The sequence below is a fragment of the Sminthopsis crassicaudata genome, chromosome 2 (genome assembly GCF_048593235.1).
Source record: "Sminthopsis crassicaudata isolate SCR6 chromosome 2, ASM4859323v1, whole genome shotgun sequence".
Lineage (NCBI taxonomy): Eukaryota > Metazoa > Chordata > Mammalia > Dasyuromorphia > Dasyuridae > Sminthopsis > Sminthopsis crassicaudata.
The window spans coordinates 246155999-246178745 of NC_133618.1; the positions used below are offsets into that span (position 1 = coordinate 246155999).

The 22747-nt window shown below is 35.6% G+C and overlaps 1 protein-coding gene and 1 long non-coding RNA gene across 14 annotated transcripts in view; both read left to right on the forward strand.

Moving 5' to 3' along the window:
• PHACTR3 (phosphatase and actin regulator 3) overlaps positions 1–22747 on the forward strand; it is a 290706-nt gene that overhangs the window by 133272 nt on the left and 134687 nt on the right. The window lies entirely within an intron of this gene.
• LOC141555671 (uncharacterized) lies at positions 939–21086 on the forward strand. Its single transcript, XR_012486293.1, has 2 exons — positions 939–2584; positions 2622–21086. It is a non-coding gene; the product is annotated as an uncharacterized LOC141555671 (long non-coding RNA).

Below are 22747 nucleotides of genomic sequence, written 5' to 3' on the forward strand. Positions count from 1 at the left end.
AATGTTCTTTGTGTAGTGTGTACTCTTCCAATTTTTGGTAGTGCCACAGAAGATCTGCCCCGGTCTCCCAGAAGTCAGCTATTTGGGGAGTAGAGGCACAGAAGGATACTTGAGTTAAGTATTTAATAAAGACCAGAAGTTGATCCAGCTTGAAGAATCTGAAAGAGATTCGTGTTTCTTCCCCTTTGCAACTCTGTAAACAGAGAAAATGCATTGGCTTCGTACCCCAAAGAGAAAATGCATTGGCTTCGTACCCCAAAATCATCCACAGGCCTTGATGGAACATTGTTAATGGATTACCATAGACTTATCTGGTTCCAGTTTGTAGTAAAAATTTTGCTCTTACCTAGCAGCTGTAAGATGATTTTGTGTTTTCAATCCAGGTTCTATTGGCCAAATGTTGTCACGAAAAGAATCATGATGGGAAGTCAAATTTAGTTAATATTCTTAGAATTGTAGTTGCCTGTTCCTGAGTAGTGTTCAACATGAAGAAATACTTCCTAACAATTAAAGATGTCTAAAATGAAATAGACTATGAGAAGACTTGAGAACAGGGACTATTTTTGCCTTTCTTGGTATCCTCAGCTTTTAGCAGACTACTGGCAAATGATTGGCACTTAATACATGCTTATTGACTTGACTTGGGAAACAATGAGTTCTCCATCACTGAATGTCCTAAAATATAGGTTGGATGACCATTTGTTGGAGTCCTGAAGAGTTCTTCTTCTGGTACATTGTGGGTTAGATGCCCTTAGAGATCTCTTTCAACTCTGAGCATTTTTCTTTTTGTGACTTTGTAAGGGTTTGAGTGCTTAGTGTATGTTTTCCATCTTTAGCTCCAGCTATCCTTGCCAGTTGCCATAGAAACCAAATAAAGGGTTGTTCCAAAGGAACAGACTGAGATTACAACAAGGGAGTGAGCTCTTCCAGGTATTCCACCATTATTTCTCTTTCAGAAAGGAAAAATCCTTCAAAGTGAACAGTTTGAGTACTGGTAGTGACTTAATTCTGCAATGTTGAGGTCAGATGAGAATATCTTGACATTCATTGTGTCCATATTGTTTTCATTTATGAATTACAAATACCTATAGCAATTAAGTCCTATACCCTTACCAAGTGGTGTACAGGAGCCAGCTCTGACTGACTTAGAAGTATCCATTGTTAGATTTTCAATATAAGTACTTACACCTCAGAAATCATCATTCCTTATAATTCAGGGCTTGATTTATTGTTTTGTTCATTGTCTAGACTTAAGAAAGTATTAATAATGTAGATTCAACTTAAAAGTGTGTGAACATACATTTCCTTCTTCTACTCCTCCTCCTCTGATGCCAGGTTGTTAAGTATTTATCAGCACTCTCCTCTCTTGCCTGGTAAGTATTGTGAGTTCAGCAGCAGAGTTATAGGAGACTCAAGGAATGAGGTCATCACTAGACCAGAGGTTTGGTGAATGTAGGCTAATAATAATAATAATAAATTGGCATTGATATGGTGCTTTAAGTTTGCAAAGTACTTGTATGACTTTTGAGCCTCAAAACTCTACTCATGCTCAAGAGAGAAAGGCCCAACTAGGATAAATAACCCATTGCCCTTAGCAAGGAAAAGTGGTAGAAAGCCTAAATGCAAAACAAAAAAGATTTGATTCCTTTGACCCAGGAACTGGTCTCTCAATTCATCTTGAGGAAGTAGATATGTAGGGTGGGACCATAGAAGAGAAAAATCAAAACTTAAGAGTATCTTAGATAATTAAGTAATTATGTAAAGATGAATGTTGATGCCTCAGTTTAGAAAGGGTCATAGGCCTCTATTATAGAAATCATAGCCCATCTGGCTTAGGTGAACTGTAGCATTTTGCCTTCAAAAGCTGAGCCAGTGAAGAAAAAGTAGAATTTACTTTAGGTGGACTAGTTGTAGAGAAAAGAGAAAAAGACAGAGAGACACACAAACATTGATGCAGACACACAGACAGAGATAAAGAAAGAAGGAAAAGAAAGAAAAAGTGCTATTTAAAAGGAGCAGATTATGGAAACTTCCATTTAAGGTAGAAAGAAAGAGAAAGAGAGAGAGAAAAAGAAAAAGAAAAAGAGAGAAAGAATTAAAGGGAGAAAGAGAAAAAGAGAGAAAAAATGAAAGGGAGAAAGAGAAAAAGAGAGTGCAATTCACAAGGGGGCAGATTATGGAAACTTCCTTTGAAGGTGATAATGGTAGAAGTTCCAAGGTCTGAAATCCCAAAGGAAAAAAAAAAACTTTAGAGCTCATATAAAGAAAGATCTTTCTTGCTGAAAGTAGGGTAGGAGTAAGATAAGGGGAAAAAGAGAAAAATCATTTTTCTAGGTTAGAGTCAATCTGTTAGGGCAAGACATCCCAATATCTAAGAAATGACTCTCTAGAAGAGAATGCCTAAACTTAAAATCCTACATCCATAATTGAGATTTGAGTGTTCAGATTCTAAAAGAAAAAGACAATAAGAATCCTTCTTGGTTCTCAGAATTAACTTAACTATCAAAACTTATCTAATCCAAGTTTTTCTGAACAAGGAATTTTCTCCAGAAACTCTGACAAATCATTGTATAACTTTTGCTGGGTAGTCTACAGCCATGGAGGACTTATTATTTTATGAGGTATTCCATTTATCTTTTGAACTCTCTAATTATTGTTTTGTTTTGTTTTTATTGAGGACTTTCTAGCGAGAGTCATTTACAATTCCAGGAGGAGTGAATGAATAATTATTTCAGTGTTTCATTTCTAATCCCACTTGGGCAAGTTGCTTAATTTGTCAAAGGCTCAGTTTCCAGATCTGTAAAATGAACATAACACTTCTTGTACCACCTGCCTCTAAGTATTATTATGAGGGAAGATGTGACAAAATTTAAAGCACTATAGAAATAGTAATCATTATTATTCATCTTTTTCTTTTTCTAAAATTCATTTAAAGTAGAAGTTCTGGGTCAATAATTTTCTTATTATTTTTCCCTTTTTAATGTTTTGTAGACTATTACACAGAAGGATAAAATAAGTAATGATTATGTACATTTATATAACACCTTAAGGTTTGAAAAGTGCTTTATAAATTTTATTTTATCCCCACAGCTCTGGAGGGTAGGCACTATTATCCCCATTTTACAAAATAAGAAACATGTCTAGGGTCATACAACGAGTAAGTTCTAAGGAGGGACATGAACCTAGACCTTCACAATTCCACTTTTTGCTTTATCCACTCTCACCTAACTCCTTTTTGTAATTCAAGAAAAGTATTGTGATAAAAGTTCATATTAGTATGTTCACTCGAAGCATCCTTGGGGCAATTACAGTAGCAGATGGAATTGTGGATATGTTATGTACCTCATCTGATTCTCATCTAACTTTGAATTCTTCTACAAATATTTTTATATTTTGAAAGCTTTTCAATTTCACATAGTTTTGGTATTTTGAGTATTTGGTATAATGATCTCTAATGAAAATTTTTTAAAATTAAATTCTTATGGATCAATGCTATTCTGGGTGATTGTGGAGAACTCATTCTGCCTGTGATAATGGACTGGTTCAGTAGACTTAATTTATTGACTTTTCAATGGATTTTAAAGTTTATATTTGTAGAATAGAGATTTTTGTATTGGTTTTTGAAAGATAGTGAGCTTTTCACATATAATTGTACATAATTTTCACATATAATTTCACATGTAACAGAAAAGGAGAGGTGAGGAACTCTTGTTGTCATCTAAAGTCTTAGTGATAGGAAACATAGGAAAGCTAGAAAAACCGATGACAGCAGAAACCTAGTGAAAAGTGCCAATTCTCCATGTGTGTGGCTTGCTGGACTGACAGTGAGTTTGCAGGATGAGGCTATGGTGCTGATAGAGCTGGCAGTGAATCCCCTTTCCCATTCAATAGCTTGAATCATCATAAATGATTTTGAAGAATAAACTACAATATGATTAACATAGTCAATAATAAAGTGTATCAGAAATCTGCATTTGAATCATGACACAAAAAGAAAACAGATTAAGATCTTAAAGACCTGTTTTCATAGTTTTTAACTTTAGGCAAGCTCTGAAGAAAGTTCTGGGTGGCCTATGATTGAGGAAAAAAATCTTAGCTTCTTCACCAAAGGAGACGCTGATCATTGACTCTCTCCTCGGGAATTCCCAGGTGTCTGATTTCATTGCTTTTTCCTTTTTGTTTCTCATAATGTGTCCCTATTAGAATGTAGGTTCATGTAGGAATATTCTCTCTCTCACCTTATTTTTAGTACATTTAGTACAATGCCTAGAATAAAATAAATACTTAATGTTTTATTTCATCTATATTCATAACAACTCCATGGTGTAAGTATTAATTTCTTCCTGATTTTATTGATGATGATATTGTCACTGAGAAAAGTTTAGTGACCTTAAGTCACTGAAGAGGTTTTCTAATCATATAGTTACGAAACGTCTGAGGTGGGATTTGAAGTCAGGTCTTCTTGACTCTAGCTAGGTGGTGCAAGGGATGGAGTAATGGATCCAGAGTCAGGAAGATCTAAATTTGAATCTGGCTTCAGATATTTACTAGCTGTGTTATACTGGGCAAATCACTTTAACCCCATTTACTTCCATTTCCTCATTTGTAAAATGAGCTGGAGAAGGAAATGGTAAAGCAGATATTGATATCGTTGTTGAGAAAATCCCAAATGGTGTCACAAAAGGTCATACTTAACTAAATAACTTTCTGACTCCGAATTCAATACTTTTTTCATTGTCAAGCTTCTTTTTTTAATAGTTGCTTAATAAATGTTTATAAAATCTGTTAAATTCTCTACCCGTAGTGAGTGAGTTGTATCTCACTAAAGATGTTCAAGTAGAGACTGGACAGCCATTTGATAAGGAGGGTATTGAGGTGTTTCGTATTTATATAGAAGTTGGACTGGATTATTTCCTGTATTTAAGACCATTTCAAAATGTGTTTATCTCACTCACATATTCCCTTTATTCTTTGTAAGATTGTAGAATCATGGATTTGGAGCTGAAAAATATTCAGAGGTGAACTAAATCAACTCCTCTCACTTTCCAAATGAGGAAATTGAGGTTTACAGGGGTTAATGACTTGACCAAGGTCACACAGCTAGTAAGGGGCTGGGAGAAAGGAATGAGCATTTATATTGTGTCTACTATGTGCCAGGCGCGTCTACTCTTCTAGGCAGGTGCTCTTCCTGATTCCAAGTCTGGCACCACTCTCTCATGGCAATTCTCATCTTGAATCTAATAATGGCTTTTGTTGTTAAGAAAAGAATTGGTATTTTTATAGCCATAATTTTTTCATAAAAATTCATCTATAACCAAAGACAGAAGCTCTTCACTAGCCTCTTGAGGGAGGGGGAAAACAAACTACTCTTCTTCTATGTCTTATTTTTGTCTGACTCTCTCTGCCTCATGTCTATAAACTCCATAGAGCATTTTCATAACTGAGTTCTAAAGTTTTAGGCTGTGTTTTAAGTGAAAGCTGACCATATGTCTGGCAGACTCTAGCTACTGTTGGCAGAATGATAGGGTTGATGTTAAACAGATGGGTTCCTGGTCGATGAGTTGGTTGTTTCCTTTACTCAGTGCATATGAGCAAAAGGCATTTTAACATTTTAATTTTCTATCAGGTTTTCCAGGTTCTAATGTGTAGTCATTTACTTTCTTATGATTTTCTTTGTCACTGATATATCTACCTGTCCTTTTACTTTTGAAATACCATAGGAAGAAGCTACACCAGTTATTGTAGCTTCTTTAGAGAGGCAACACAGAATACTGAATAGTGGCAGAGGATTTTGTATAGACTTCTTCTGACAAGACCCTGTAGAGATGATCCTGTTTTCAAATGTTAGGAAATTACTTTCAAATACAAAAGTAGTAGTGGTAATGGTAGTAGTAATCATAAGTAGAATCACCAGCAGCAGCAACAGCTAAAATGTATATGCATTTAAAGGTTGGCAATGGCATTCTATATATTTTTATCTCAAGTGACCTTCACCATAACCCTGTGATATAGGTATTATTGTTCAATCATTTCAGTTTTGTCTGATTGTGAGTTCATTTTTTTGTTTGTTTTGTTTTTGTGAGGCAATTGGGGTTAAGTGACTTGCCCAGGGTCACACAGCCAGCAAGTGTTATGTATCTAAGACCAGATTTGAACTCAGGGCCTCCAGAGCTCAGGGCTGTTGCTCTGTACACTATAACACCTAGATGTCTCTATTTTTTGTTTGCTTGTTTTTTGATGAAGATACAGGAGTAGTTTGCCATTTACTTCTCCAACTCATTTTATAAATGAGGAAACTGAGGCAAACAGGGTAAAGTGATTTGCCCGGGGCCATATAGCTAGTAAATATTTGAAGGCAGATTTCAACTCAAGAAGATGTCTTCCTGACTCAGGCCTGGCACTTTACCTACTATCCCACTTGCTGCCCTATGAGATGGGTATCATTATTATGCCCCTCTTTACCTACACTCATCCAACACTTTCCTCCTCCTGTTATTACTTTGTGGAACAGTCATCATTCATTTGCATTTCTACTAGGGGATAGATAGACAAAGAAAATCAAAGTTGGCATAGTGTTATCAGGCTCAGAGTAGAAATTATCAATTAAAAAGAGATTTTAAAGTTGTTTATTTATATCAATTTTTTTATGCTATCCTTCATTCAAGGATTTGAGAAATTACCCGAGAGGAGTCTCTTCCTTATCACTGAACTTTCTGCTTCTCTGTCCCCTACTGTCATGAGTGCCTAGGTGGGAGAGATGGCACAATGGATAGAAAACCAGGGTAGAGTCAAGAGGATCTGAGTTCAAATGTGACCTCATACATACTGAAAGCAAAATCCTTTTTAAAGCATCTCAACTAATTGTCAAAGGAAAGAAAATATTGTTCCCCATTACCCCATGTTAAATTATTCACTTATTATTATTCACTTCTCAAGAGGTTTTTGCACTTTTGTCCATGGAGAAAAAAAAAACCTAATAGTTTTATATTAGCAAAACAACTTTCCTATTTGTTATCTTCATTTACTTCTTTTCCAGGAACATCAGCAATTGTTAAATACTAAATTGAATTTATATAAACTCTGAGAATAATAGGTTCACTCTAGTTCTTATATGTAGAAATTTTTTACCTCCCCCACCCCAGTCCCTGCTCAACAGGTTTTCATGAGACTTCAAATCATTTTTAAGGGCAGTTATCAGCAATTTGTTAAATTTATGTTAAATTCAGTATTAGCATATGATACATTTTAAAAACTGATCAAAATATCAAAGTAACATCCTTACCTGTTGGGTATTCTCTAGGTGGGATACAGATATTTAACCTAAATATGCTTTTAATAAAAATTCAGAGCTAGAAAGGGCCTTCAAACTTAGAATATCAGAGCTGAAAGGGGTTTTAGAACATAGAATATTAGACCTGAAGGAGACCTTAGCATCTAGAATGTCAGACCTGGAACAGATCTTAAAATATTGCCTATCAGATGAAATGGACTTTTAAAAACATGGAATGTTAAAGATAAAAAGAACTTCAGAAACTTCCATATATTATAAAAGCAAACTGAGATCTAGAGAGGGAATAACTTGTTGAGGCAAGACAAAATTAGATGAAAGGTCAAACCTGAATTCTGGTCTTCTGACTGCAAGGTCAGAAGTTCTGCAATGATATTGTATTATCTCTAAAAATTGGGAAATTGTAAATTAATTGCCTTGTGGATGATGATGCTAACAATAACAATCACAGAATTTGAGAATTGGAAGGGACCTTGGTGGACATCTGGTCCAATCCATGTATGAAAAGACTTTTCTCTTAACAAATGCTAATTAACCTTTGTTTGAAAAAAAGCTGCCATCTCTTGAGGCAGTCCATTCTATATTTGGACTGTTCTAATTGTTAATAAAATTTTCCTGATATTGAGCCTAATTTGGCTTTTCTATAGCTTCCACCCATTGCTGCTATTTCTGCCCTCTAGAGCCAAACAGATCATGTCTAATTATGCTGCCACCTGAAAGCCCTTCAGATACTTGAAGACATTGATTATGTCCCATTCTCCCTCCCAACTCTTCTCTTCCCTAGACTAAATACTCTTAATTCCTTCAACTAATTTTTATTTTACATGATTTCCCTTTTTGGTGGTCTTCTAAACATTTTTCTCCTTAGCAATACCCTTTTGAAACCATGAAGTTCAGTACTGGACTCCATGATGAAGTCTGACAAAAGTAGAGGACAGAAAATCACCTCCCCATTTTCACTGATGACATACACAGACAAGGGTCCAAAGATGATATGTGGATGTGCAGATAATTCTTCATTATATATTCTGGTCCTTGAGAAGTAAAATTCTGAAGTAAGATCTGGAAAAACCCTAGCTCTGACCAGAATATAGGCTGGATTTAATTAGTTCTGGGAATAAGGAGAGTTGGGAATGGAAGTAGGAACTTCCCCCCACCTTGTGTTATCAGACCCCAGTTTTCTTTTAAATATCAATTTTGGACAAACTAGATAAGGGGTGACCAAGGGGTGGGAAGAGAATGAATGAGTGTCAAAGAGGAGGGAATGTTTCACCCATAAACCATTATAGATATTTCTGTCTTCCTGATCCCATCTCTGTGATGGAGGGTTAGTCAAGTTTGTCTGCACCATTCTAAGAATCTTAACATGGGTTAACAAGATAGTTAATCCTTTGTCTAAGTCATCTCTTTTTCATGCTATGACTAGCCAGCTTCCTTTTCAAGTACTACACATCTTTCTGAGGATGTGCTTATGGTGCATCTTATGCACAGGTTCAAAAGTAAATACTTTGTTGGTAATGCTGTCAATTACTAAGGCTGTTTGGGTGATCTACAATTTTAATTCATTGGAGATTGTAATAATCCATCTTTTATATCCATATAAAATCACTGGAAAATGTTGATTTTAATAAATCTATAAACATTTTTTTTCAGGCAGACATTGTCCTAAGCATTGGGGATACAAAAAAGAGGCAAAAGGCAGTCCCTATCCTTAAGAAGCTCCCAATCTAGTGTGAGAGACAATAAACTATATCAATATCTATAGATCCATATATATATATATATATATACACACACGCACACACATATATAACACATACAAACACATACAGAATAAATAGAAAAAATTAACAGAGCTAAGGCACTAAAATTGAGGTGTTTGGAAAGGCTTCCTGTAATATACAAGATTTTAGTTAATACTTAAAGGAAGCCAATAGAGATAAAAAGAGAACATTTCAGACATGTCTATAGACATGGAACAACTGAAGAAAATGCCTGGAACAATTATCTTGTTTGTGGTACAGGAAGTCCAGTATCACTGTATTGAAGAGTATATGATAGAAATGAACGTATAAGAAAACTAGCAAGATAAGAGGGATGGGGTAGATCATAAAGAGCTTTGAACAAAAACAAGGGGATGTTTTATTTCATTGTGGGGGTGATAATCCTTGGAACTTATTGAGTAGGTGGGTAATTTAGTTGGACCTGCACTTTAGGAACATCTCTTTAGTAACTTAATAGGGGAGGGAGAGACTTGAATCAGGGAGACCTGCCAGCAGGCTAAAGTAATGAGAGCCTTCATTAGAGTGGAGGCAATGTCAGAGGAGAAAGGGGGACATAATAGTTTGGGAAGATGAAAATGACTGTCTTTGATAACAGATGGATATATAGGGGTGAAGGTGTGGAATAGGATGAGAGGGAGAGAGGCGTCCAGAATGACTCCTAAGTTATGAACCTGAGGGACTAAGAAGATGGGGTTGTTCTCTACAGTAATAGGAAAGAGAGAAAGTGGAAGGGTTTAGAGGGATAAATTCTGTTTTTGATATGTTTAGTTTAAGATTTCTAATGGATGTTCAGTTCAAGATGTTTGAAAGGTAGTTGGAGATACTAGATTAATGGTGAGCAGAAAGATTGTAAATTGACAATAGGTAGATTGGAGAATCCTCAGAATGAAGATGTAATTAAATCCATGGGAGTTAATGAAATCACCAAGCAAAGCAGTATAGGAGAAGAAAAGGTCCAAGACAGAACCCTGTGCCTGTAGAGCACCTAATTTTAGAAGATGTGGTCTGGAAGAGAATCAAGCAAAGAAACAGTCATATAGATAGGAGTAGAACCAGAAAGTAGTGGTGTCCCAATAACCTAGAGAAGAGATTGTCAAGGAGAGAATGATTAACAGTGTCAAAGTCTGCAGAGAGGACAAGAAAATATGAATTCAGAATATATCTTTGTAAAAAAAAAGATTACTGGGGAAAAACTCTTAAATTTAGAGCCATTTCATTCTGTTCTTTGTGTTTTTTTTCCTCTGGGTTCAGTTTATTGTGCTACTATCATTGGAATATATGTGTGTGTGTGTATTTATTTATACACACAATGATGGACTATTAGATAGATCTGGCTACTCAATAATTTATAATAATTTGGGCAACAGCCTTCTTCCTCCATTTGCTTTTCCTTTGTGGAAAGTTGTCAGTTTTCTTTTGGGTGGTTATGATCTTGCTTTAGGAGTTTTGGAGCATTCTAATACTTGATGTAGTCAGTGAAATCTCAGTCTAAACAGCATAAAAACTAATTGTTTTTTATATTTTCCCATATTCTTTCATCCTCTTCTCAATTTATGGTATTTATTTCAAATGAGAAGGAAGGAGGCATTTATTAAGCAACTACTATGTGCCAAACAACCTTGCTGTTAGATAGGTGATATTAACCCCATTTTACAGTTGAAGAAACTGAGTCAGAGGTAAAGTGATTTGCCCAGCATCACACAGCTAGATTTCAAGCTGTAGGACACTTTAGAGGACATCTTATCCCACACCCTAATTTTACAGATGAACAAACTGAAGCCTAGAGATAGGAAATGATTTATTCACAAGTGGTAAGTTTTAGAACTGAGATTTAAGCCAGGTCCTTTGCTTCCAAGTCTAGAATTCTTGCTAGTATCTCCAGCTATCTAGGACCCTCTGCTCCTTCCTACTGCCTAGCTGAAGCTGGTGAAAGAACAAATTGTCTTTTCCCAGAAGTTAGAAATGAAAAGGAGAAAAGGAGGTTTGTTTCCTTGGTGGAGGGAAAAGGAGCAAAACTAGGGAGGTTTGGAGAGAAGAGCTTTCTTTCTTTGTTGTAATGTTCCACTGTGTATCATAAAGTAATTGCTTTTAACTATAGTGAATGATTAGGTCCTCCGGCAATTTCATTTGTGCCCCTTGGGGAGCCTTCTTCACTTGGAGGCCCAGAAAGCTCTTGCATTTTTTATTTCCTCATTCAAATGTGGGGAAACATATTTCATTAATTAGTTGCTAATGTCTCTTGTGCAGGAAGAAGTGCCACTAGAGTCTGACATCTTGATTCAGGAGGAAGGCTAGCAGCCGTGTTAATGTCTTGGCACCTTTTATAATTCTCTAGGGTGTTCCAAAGTGGTGTGAAGCCACCTCCAGAAACAGATAGAAAACAAAATTGTTTAAAAAAGACTTAGGAGATTTAATAGGATTTATTGTTATCCTACACTATTCATTTTTTACCTTCTTTTGGAGGGAAGAAGGAAAGGGTTATTTCTGTGGCTGACTCCCATAAGTTACAGTAGTTTCCTGAGTTTTGATCCCCTCCAATGCCAATGGGTCTGTTAGATATATTCACTTCAAGCTCCACATATCTAAAATTAAATTAGTTATATTTCCCATGAACCTATACATCCTTCAAAATTCCCAATTTCTTTTCAGGAGGTCACCATCTTTCCAGTCACCAGTTTGTAAACTCAAATGACTCCTCCTTCGCCCTCCATATGCAATTAGTTACTAATATAGAGATTTTAAAAGTTGGAGATATGTAATTTCTGGGTAATTTACTAATAATACCAATAGTTTATGCCATTTTCTACTGTTCCATGAGCCCTTATTAGTGTGGACCTAAACTGCCTCCTAATTAGGCATATGGTTTTCAGTCTCCCGTCCAGATCCTCTTCTACACAGCTAGGGAATAATCTTCCTAAGGTCTCATCTCACCACGTCACTACCTTATTAGAGAATTTTCACTGGCTCTCTATGAGTGTTAGTTTAAAATGTAAACTCTTGAGTTTGTCATTAAAACCCTATTACAATCACTTCCAGCCTTTTACTTTCTAGGCTGATTATCCATAACTTCCTCTTGGATACTTTACATTACACATAGTTCCAAATATCTTAGTGCATTGTAAAGCTATATAATTATATGCTTATGCTTATTTGAGGAAATCCACATTCTCCATAAAGCTCCATAAAGACTCTTCCCTTTGCCTGAAATACCTTTCTTATTATATCTTCCTCCTAGAATTCCTATCTTCCCTCAAACTCCAACTCATGTGTTACTTCCTTTGAAAGTATCTCCTGATCTCCAATTAGTGATAGAACTTCTTCAAATAAGCATAAGCATATGGAAGTATAGTTTTAAAATACACTAACACTTTTGGGAGTGAGTGTGTATGTGTGTTTGCTTATCTATCTACATACACTATACTATACTATATCTGAACCAACCCTTACCCCTTAAATAATTGTTGTTTGTCCTTTGTTCTTGAAGAGGACCATGACATCAGGGAAGTGATGTCACGACATGGAATTGAACTGGATTGAAGTGAGGGAGGGCTGTGCAAGGTCAACTGCCTCACTTTCCCCTCCAGAACCACCTGGATCCAATGACCAGATATAGACCAAGACTATCACAGATGATTTCTTGAAAAGAGGGACTCTTTTCCTTGAAGTACTTCTTCAGCTCCTATTGTTTCCCTTTTCTGATTTTTCTTTGTATTTATGATTCCTAGAACAATGAATTGCACATAGTAGTTGCTTAAGAAATGGATATTGGATTGGATTGTTTTGCTGCATGACTTTTTTATGCATTTTGACATGTCCTTGCTTTGAAGCAGAAATTGGCATGAGGGTCAAGTAAAAAGCTTTCCTTCCAGAAGTACTGCAGCACAGTGAAACAGCCTCCCATATTTAGTCTTGTCATTTTCTTGAGGTGGGATTAGGATGATAGCACTATGGGACAGTAGAAAAGGCATGCAATTTGGAATTGGAGAACCTGGATGTAAGTCCCTATGTAGCTGTTTGCTACCCATGTCACCTTGGGCAAATAATTTGACCTATGTGGACCTCAGTCTCATTTATATAATAAGAGGTTTGGATTAGGTCATATCTAAGGCACCTTCAAGCTTTAAATCCTATATTTTCTCTTTATAAGACCCATAGACTAAGTTAAATTACCTCACAGGAAATACCAAGATGGAGAGCAAGTTTACTTTTAAAGTTGGGATCTAGGATGAGTAAGTTTCTCTTAAAATAATATGGCTAAATTCTCATTTTTTTGACCAAGATTTATTGAATATCTGCTGTGCAGAGGACATAGTTGCTTGAAAAACATTCTAATTTGTCCCCATGCTTAGTCACCTTGGATGGCAGATGCTCCTTTAAGTCACTGATGGGACAATACCATTTATTGTAGGAAAAGGAACTAGGTGATGTTCAAGGTCTTGTACAATGTTTAATGTGCTTCATCCTAATAGGGCTGAGAGGTCTTGGAATAATTCTTGTGAAGTTCCTTTTCTCCCTATTTCAGTTTTACTATAAGGTTATGTAGGATTTTGCTTCTTGACCCAATATTCTTTGACCTTACAAATACAGTGGGATCAGTAACCTGTGGCCTGAAGGCATAATCTTTAGACCATCAGCTCACTCAAAACCAAATACCTTTTGGAATCTGGGTTTATTTAAATTTCTTGGCTAGACAAGAGACTTTAGAAGGAAACTTAGAGGTCATCACTTTCATTTTATGGAAAAGGAAACTGAGGTACAGAGGGTTTAAGTGACTTGCCTCGGATAATACAGCTAGTAAGTTTTTGAGTTAAGATAGAAGCCAATGGCCTAACTCCAATTCCAAATTCATCTACTGCATCATAGTACTTTTTGATGCATTCCCTTCCTCTCAGCAGAACTCCCTACAATAGGGAAGTCTGATGTTGGGATTGGGAATATCTCCAGCATCTCTCTGTTCTATTTAAAGTTTTAAAGAACCAGAGCCTGTCTGGTCCCTATTGTAGACAAAATAATTGGTATTAATTTCACAAGAAAGCCTAACATCTATTAAAAAAAGTTCCATTCCTTCTTTCTGAATGGAAACAATGGTAAAGAATAAAATGACATTCAAGTATCTTTCAGAGAATAGGAAAAGACATTCCCCTGAATCACTCTTTATCTTAAGAAATAGAATTTGCAGAACTAAAGAATAAGATGCCTCTGAAAACCCTGTCTTCATTTTTTAAATCTGAAATCCTGTTACATTAAGACCCCATTGTACTCATGCATTCTCAGCAAAGATTCTTTATCAAAAATGTAATTTGCCAGATAGCAAAGACTGCAGATGGAAGTCTCCTGTAGGATGTCCAGAGGAAAGAAAGAGGAAAGGATGGGCTGCCATTGCAGTCTTTCATGGCTTGTAAACCTTTGGTTGTGTCATCTTGAAGTAGAATAACCCAGGAAATGTAGATTTTCAAGAGGCTGATAAAAAATTAAAGTTACTACTTCCATCCATCTTTTTATAGGTTTGCAAAAGGCTTTCTTTATCCCTGTCAGCCAGATATACTTCAATATTCATTAAGAACTTGCTATTGGATGACATTCTACTGGACACTAAGAATTTTAAGATGAAATAAGACATTTTCTGCTCTCATAGAGTTTATGACATAGTATGGTATTAAATCATTTGTATGAATAACTGCTAAAAGGTAGAAAATGATTAAAGAGGTGAGATAAAATATTATGGATTGAGGAATTCAAGATAGGAGAGGAATCAGGAAAAGTGACACCTGAGTTTGAAGAAAAATATCATCCTGCAGTGATAAGAGGACACAGATTTTAATGAGTGTAAGATACCTTTCCTAATACATGGATAGCCTGACTTCAGAAAAGCCTGGAAAGATATACATGAAATGTTGCTGAGTGAAGTGAATAGAACCAGGAGAACAATGTACACAGTAAAAAGATCATATGATGGACTTGGATCTTTTCAACAATGTGGTAAATTCAGGTAATTCCAATAAACTTGGGATGGAAAATGCCATCTGTATTCGGAGAAAGAACTATGGAGACCATATGTGAATTAAAGCATAGTATTTTCACTTTTTTGTTGTTGTTTGCTTGCTTGTTTTTTTTTTCTCTTTCTTGTGTTTTCCCCTTTTGTTCTGATATTTTTTGTACAACATGACAAATATGGAATATGTTTAAAGAATTATGAGTACTTACTTAACTGATATCAGATTGCTTGCCTTCTAGGGGAGAAGGCAGATAAAGGAGAGAGGGAGAAAAATTTGCAATGCAAAGTTTTATAAAAATGAATGTTAAAAACTATCTTTACATGTATTTGGAAAAAAATAAATACTATTGAAAAAAGTATAAAAATTATGTGGACAGCCTATGCAAATATGAAGGTATTTGAGGGCAAGCTGAGATTGGAAAATAGCAAATAATCTAATTTTAGGTTGCCTGAACAGATGTATCATAAAATAAAGCTGGGAAAAAGTCAGTTTCTGATTCAAGTCTTTGACTTCAAACTTTGGGAAAGGATAATGATTTAAGTATTTTCATATATGGATATCTTGATACGAATGGCAAATGCGTTAGATTTGGAATCAACCTGAATCAAATCCTGGCTACTTATTACCTGTGTGGATTTGGGCATGTCCTTTCCCTTTCTTTCAGAGAGAGAAAATGACTTGTCCTAAGTCATATAATAAATAGGATGGGGTGGTTGGGAAGGCAATCTCTGAAGTCTCTTCTAGCTCAGTTATGCTATGCCATGTGTGAGCCACTCATTCTACAGAGGAAGAAAATGGTCTGGAGAGGTTATCTGATAATTTATAGGGTTCATAGGGTTAGTAAATGGCATATTGTTGTTGTTCAGTCATATCTGACTCTTTGTAGACCATATTGTCCATGAGATTTTCTTGGCAAAGATATAGGAATGGTTTGCTATTTCCTTATCCAGTAACTTGCCTTTAGGATAGCAGATCTAGTATCTGAAGCCATATTTGAACTCAGGTCTTCCAGACTTTCAGGCCCAACACTATTCACTGAGCCACTCGGCTGCCTACTAAGTGGCAGAGCAAGGATGTAAACTGATTCCCAGTGATCTTGGAGGCTTATTTCAATCCTAGATTTTATGACCTTTTAAGTTTGAAATTCAGATAAAATATAATATAGAAAGAATAACTGCCACAAAATAATCAAAAGTGAACGTTCCAAAATTATAAAAAACAAGCATTGTTTCAGAGAGATGAAAAGACACCCCCAAGCCCCATTCTTTGTAAAAATGGGAGAACTTTGCATATATTTCCAGATATTTTTTTAGTACAGTGATGATTTTGGCTACCTTTTTGCACTTCTCCCTCTTTCTTTTTTATTCCTTTACAATATTATTTATTAAATAAAGTGACTCTAGAAGTAGGGGTAGAGAAAAACTGACAAAAACAAATGATATAAATCAAACTTTTATTTTTTAATTTATAGCAGTTTTTTTGTTTTTTTTTTTAATGAAGAATACGATCTATCTTTATTTTTATTTTTTATTTTTTTCCTTTTTAAATTAATTTTATAATTATAATTTTTGACAGTATATATGCATGAGTAATTTTTTAAAATAACATTATCCCTTGTATTCATTTTTCCAAATTTTCCCCTCTCTCCCTCTACTCCCTCCCCTAGATGACAGGCAATCCCATACATTTTACATGTGTTACAGTATAACCTAGATACAATATATGTGTGTAAATCCAATTTTCTTGTTGCACGTTAAGTATTGGATTCCAAAGGTATAAGTAACATGGGTAGATAAACAGTAGTGCTAATAGTTTACATTCAATTCCCAGTGTTCCTTCTCTGGGTGTAGCTGTTTCTGTCCATCATTGATCAGCTGGAAGTGAGTTGGATCTTCTTTATGTTGAAGATATCCACTTCCATCAGAATATATTTTCATACAGCATTGAAGTGTACAGCGATCTTCTGGTTCTGCTCATTTCACTCAGCATCAGCTCATGTAAGTCTCTCCAAACCTTTCTGAATTCACCCTGCTGGTCATTTCTTACAGAGCAATAATATTCCATAACTTCATATACCATAATTTACCCAACCATTCTCCAATTGATGGACATCCATTAATTTTCCAGCTTCTAGCCACTATGAAAAGGGCTGCCACAAACATTTTGGCACATACAGGTCCCTTTCCCCTCTTTAGTATCTCCTTGGGATATAAGCCCAGTAGTAGCACTGCTGGGTCAAAGAGTATGCACAGTTTGATAACTTTTTGGGCATAGTTACAAATTGTATAGCAGTTTTTTGTAATAGCAAATAATTGGAAATTGAGGAGAAAACCATCATTTGGAGAATGGCTGAATAAGTTATAGTATATGAATGTATTGTACTATAAGAAAAGAAGAGTGGGTGGATTTCTGAAAAACCAGGATTCACCTATATGAAACTGATGCTGAGTAAAGTAAGCAGAACCAGGAAAATATTGCACACAGTAACAGCAACATTATGTGATGATCAAAATGATAAGACTTAGATCTTCTCAGCAATATAATGATCCAAGACAATTTTGAAATATTCAAGATTGAAAATATGATCCACATCTCAAGAAAGAATTATGGAGTCTGAATGCAGATTAAAGCATACTATTTTCGCTTTTTAAAATTTGTCTTTTTTCTTTCTTGTAGTTTTTCCCTTTTGTTCTGGTTTTTCCTTCACAACATGATTAATTTAGAAATATGTTTAACATGATCATACTTGTATAGCCTATATTGGATTCCTTGCTGTCTTCAGGAATGGGGAAGGGAGGGAGAAAAAATTGGAACTTAAATCTTACAAAAATGAATACTATCTTTACATGTTATCGGAAAAAATAAAATATGAAATACAAATTTTTATTTTAAAGAAAAGGTGAGTTAAAGAAACAGTATGTGTCACTATCATATTTTAACATCTATTTTATTATGTTGCAGAAGAGGCAGTATGATGTAATGGACTGGGAGTTAGAAGTCATTTCACACCTTTAGACTTCATTTTCCTCATCTGTAAAACAGAGGAGAGGGATTAGCATAGATCATCTCTGCGGTTTCTTCTGACTCTGTCATTTCCAGTTCCAGTTCCACTAACGAGTACTTGATATTGAGCATACTGGATGATCACTTTCACAATCTCATTTCCTCACATAAAAAATGATTTTTTATGATAGAGTATGATTTATCTATAAACTCCAGTCCAGGTTTAATCATCATAATTTTACTAACTGATAAGGTAACCTTATTAACCATGATATTTGTTATGACTGTAATCAGAAATATAGGATTATAGCTTTGGAGCCAGAAGGAATTTTAGAAGCCATTTACTCCCAACCCTTCACTTTACAAATAAATAAACTGAGGTAGACAAGATAAAATCCAAGATGATAGAACTGGAGCTAGGACATAAAGTTCCTCATGCCATGTAAACATATGGCTAAAAAATGGAAAAGACATAAACAAATCCCATTCTATACATTGATGCTTCTTGCTTACCTTATATGATTAAATCGCATGGGTAAATGTTTGGGTTGGAATATGGGCGATCATGCCTCTTAGTCACTCTGTCTTATTGGTAAAGTATCACTTCTCAGAACTCAGCAAGGGGTTCATTATGCTTCATTAGTGGGAGCAGCTCTCCAGCCAATAAAGAGAAAAACAGAAAAGCCACATTTGCTAGATTTTTTGTTGTTATTTGTTTTTTGTTTTTGGTGTTCTCTGTGAATTGGACTGTAGACTGATTATCTTTATAAGCTTTGATTTTCTCTTCTGGAAAATGAACATCAACTTGATTCTCCATATTTCACAGGGAACAATTCTTTGTAAAAATCAAAGTGCTTTGTAAATGTGAGCTATTGTTATTAGGTCGAGGCATTTTTACATCAGATGGGTTGGGGTTTATTCTTTGGTCTCATAGAAATGGAAAAAAAAAAGCAATAAGATATTTTCATTTTAAGTTGAACTTAAGTCTCAAGAAAAGGCTCCCAGTACCTTATAGCAAGAGTTCTCTGAAATCCTAAGTATTGGAAAGAAGTATATAAAGTAATTTCCTGATTCAGATGACCATAGCTTCCTTTCATGAACAAGATGAGCCTTGGCCAAACTGAGTTCTTAGAGATGCTTCTGAGGCTTCTGCTATTATCTTGCTAATCCACTGCTTCCCAGAATAGCCTGTGGCTTTTTGTATGAAAGGGTGAATGTTTAAAATAACCCTTTTCCTCCTTCTTTCATCATAATCTTGATTGCAAAATCCTAGAGAATGATTCAATCTACGGATAGATGCTTGTTAGACAGTGCTCCTTCCTCTATTATAGCTGGGTGGAAGGAAAAATAGACTTGGATGCTGATAAAATTAAGCCTAATAATTCAGTATCTAACTTTCTCATTTCTCTCCCGGACTTTTGTAGTACAAATATCCAAGTAGTTAAAAAAAAAAAAACAACAACTATTAACCTTAACTCTTATATGTGACAATTGGAAAAGAGATTGGAAATTTTTCAAATATTTGTCAGTTTTTTAAATGATTCTCTTTTGAATGTTTGAGTGCGGGACATTTCTAAAGTACTGTTTCAGTCTTAAGATTATTTTTCCCCCCACTCTAATTTATAGGAACCCTTCACTTGAGATTTTCTTTGATGGCTGATCAAGTGTGGAAGGAACTCCAAGGTCTCTAAAACTTGTTGCACTGAAGTGTTTACTTCAGTGTTTACTGTCTGGCAATTCCTAATATGTAGGTGTGGGCAAGTCACTTTAATTATTCTTGTCCCCAATTCCCTTATCTGTAAAATAGGGAAAATGTTACCTCTAGTACCTACCTCAAAGAACTATAAGGATAAACTGAGATAATGTATGTAAAGTGCTTTACAAACCTTAAATAAAACATACAAATGAAACTGATAGTTTTATCATTCTCATCAAGCTGAAAAAGTTTCTATAGCATTGTCCTAGTGATAGCCGTATGTATCTGTGGTTGGATGACCAGCTTATGAAAACCATCTACTGAAAGGTGTAGGGTTATAATCTACATTATTATTCTTATGATCCACAAAATTAAATCTGGAAGAAAACAGAGAAGATATCTAGTCCAACCTCCCTCATTTTTACAGATGAGAAAATTGAGCTCCAGGGAAATTTAGTGACTTGTTCAGCATTTCATAAATAGTAAGTGACAGAACTATTATTGGTTAATGTAGGGCCCATGGCAATAAAAGTTACAAATTCTTCAAGTAATCACTATAAACCAATAAGATATGAATTATGAGCTATGTAGAGATAATTAGATACATGCTTAGAAGGTAAATAGCTACATATTACGATTGTATTTTTAATTGGAATATTTCACACCATGGGGTTTGTTCTTTGGTTTCACAGAAAAAGAAAAGAACAATAAGATATTTTCATTTTCAACTGAGAAGTCTAAAGAGTATTTCCTATACAATAGGAGTTTAAAGTGATTTGTTTAATTGTCAAGTTACAGCTAGAGAAAATCAGTTTTGATTAAAGAACTTTACTCAGTGTTATAGTTGTTTTATTCCAAGAACAGATAGTTATAGGATATGGATCAATTTGAGGGAATTATTTAGGATTGAGGGTATGACTGGAGATAAGTGAAAGGAGTAGAAAAAGTACAGTCTACCTTTCTGGTTTTGTTATGCTATAATTTAGATCTAGTTTTTCTGGTAATAAGTGTAACAAAAACAATAGCTGATATTTATATAGTGCTTTGTGGTTTGATATGCATGTTTGTGTATATGTGTGCAAATATATGTTATATCCATATGGGGTACGATGGATAGAGTGCCAGGCCTGGAGTCAGGAAGAGTCAAATATGACCTCATGCATTAGCTGTGTGATCCTGGGCAACTGACTTATCTCTGTTTGCCTCAGTTTCCTCATCTGTAAAATGAGCTTAAGAAGGAAATGGCAAACTATTTTAGCATCTCTGCCCAAAAAAGCCCCCAAAAAACCAAAAAACAAAAAAAAAAAAACCCAAACAAATGGGGTCACAAAAAGTCCAATATGACTGAAAATGACAGAATGATTTTATATATATACACACATATAAAACTTCATTTACATCTCACAATGAGCTTATATCAATTTGTTTCTACAGCCCCCAATTCAAATCTTAATAGTTTATATAGATTAAAGAATTTGTAGTTTTTACTACATCAACCAATGATTCTATCATTTAATAATCTGTGTGATCTAGGGCCAATCACTAAATCTCCCTGGACCTTAGCTTCTTCACCTATAAAAATGTGAGACAATCAGTTAATAAACATGTATTGAATAGTTACCATATGCTAGTCACTGTTCTGAGCTGTGGGGATGCAAATGTTCATGCCCTCAAGGAACTTAAAGTCTTATCCAGGATGATGGATACAAAAAGAAGCTAAAAAAAGAGGAAAGAGAAAATGGTACCCAGTTCTGGGGCAGGATGGATAAATTGAAAAGAGGACTGGCCTGGTCACCCTCCTGAAATGGAGGGCTTTTATTATTCACACTTTACAGATAAGGAAACTGAGGCTCAGCAGAGTTAAACAATTTCCTTAGGGACACACAGCTTGCAACTGTCCAAGCTGGAATTCAGAACTAGGTCTTTCTTACTCCCTATACAGCACTCTGGTTGCTATGCCTTATAGTCTGATGCTAGGCTAAGGTACCAATATTTTGTACTCACTAACAAAACTGTATGTGGGCACCTTTGGTACCACAAGGAAATGATCTGAGAATAAGTGTGTGTGTGTAAGTAAGTAAGCATGTAAGTAAGCTACTTTGTAAAAATGCTGGGATTCTCGGTAAACCCCTCCTGGGTCAGTAGTTTGCAACAGCCTCACAAGATCTGCCAGCCATCAAATCTCCATTTGCATGCTTGAGAAATTCCTAGAGCAAATGAGCCTGTTCAGGCAGCAACGGCCCCAGAGCGAGGTAGTTCTGGAGAGATTGTGCAGCCTTCTTTCCTCAAATTCCCATAGAGGATGTACATGTGATGATTCTCTGTGAAATGGGCTGAGTGATTGATATGAACATCTTCATTTCAGTGTTTGTCAGATGCCCAAGAGAGCTCCATCCCTTTCTCAGCTGTATCTGTTCTGATGTACACAGATCACCCTAATAAGCATGTCTTTCCCTGCCTACTTTAGTTCAGAACACAGCCTCTTTTTAATGAGAAAAATCTGTAAACTCTGATAACAGCTTTCATTATGTCATCATTCCAATGGATCTTTAAGCCAGGTCAGAACCCACAGAACTCTTTACTCTCTGGCTTATCAGGCACCAAAGCCTCCAGATACAAACATTCATTTTCAGCTGAATGCTTTCTACTGTGCTTTATGTTTTGCAGATATCCCCAGGAAGCCGTCTGATGCTTTGTTCACTAGTTCTCTCAGGACATGGCTCTGAAGCCACTGTTGACCAATGCCAAGGCTTGGCAAAGTGTTGGGGCTGGCAGAGTTCATCTCTGGCATCCTTTCCTTGCCTGTTCACTATTGTACCTATTTTCATTGCTGTCGTGCCCTTCTCAGGGCACTTAGTATTCTCATACAGCCTCCCATTGGAAAAATGCTTCTTGAACATCTAGATTATAGTATATATGTGCAAGGGTATTGACCAAGTGAAGAGGAGTGGATTTGGAGTTACAGGACTCAGGTCAAGTT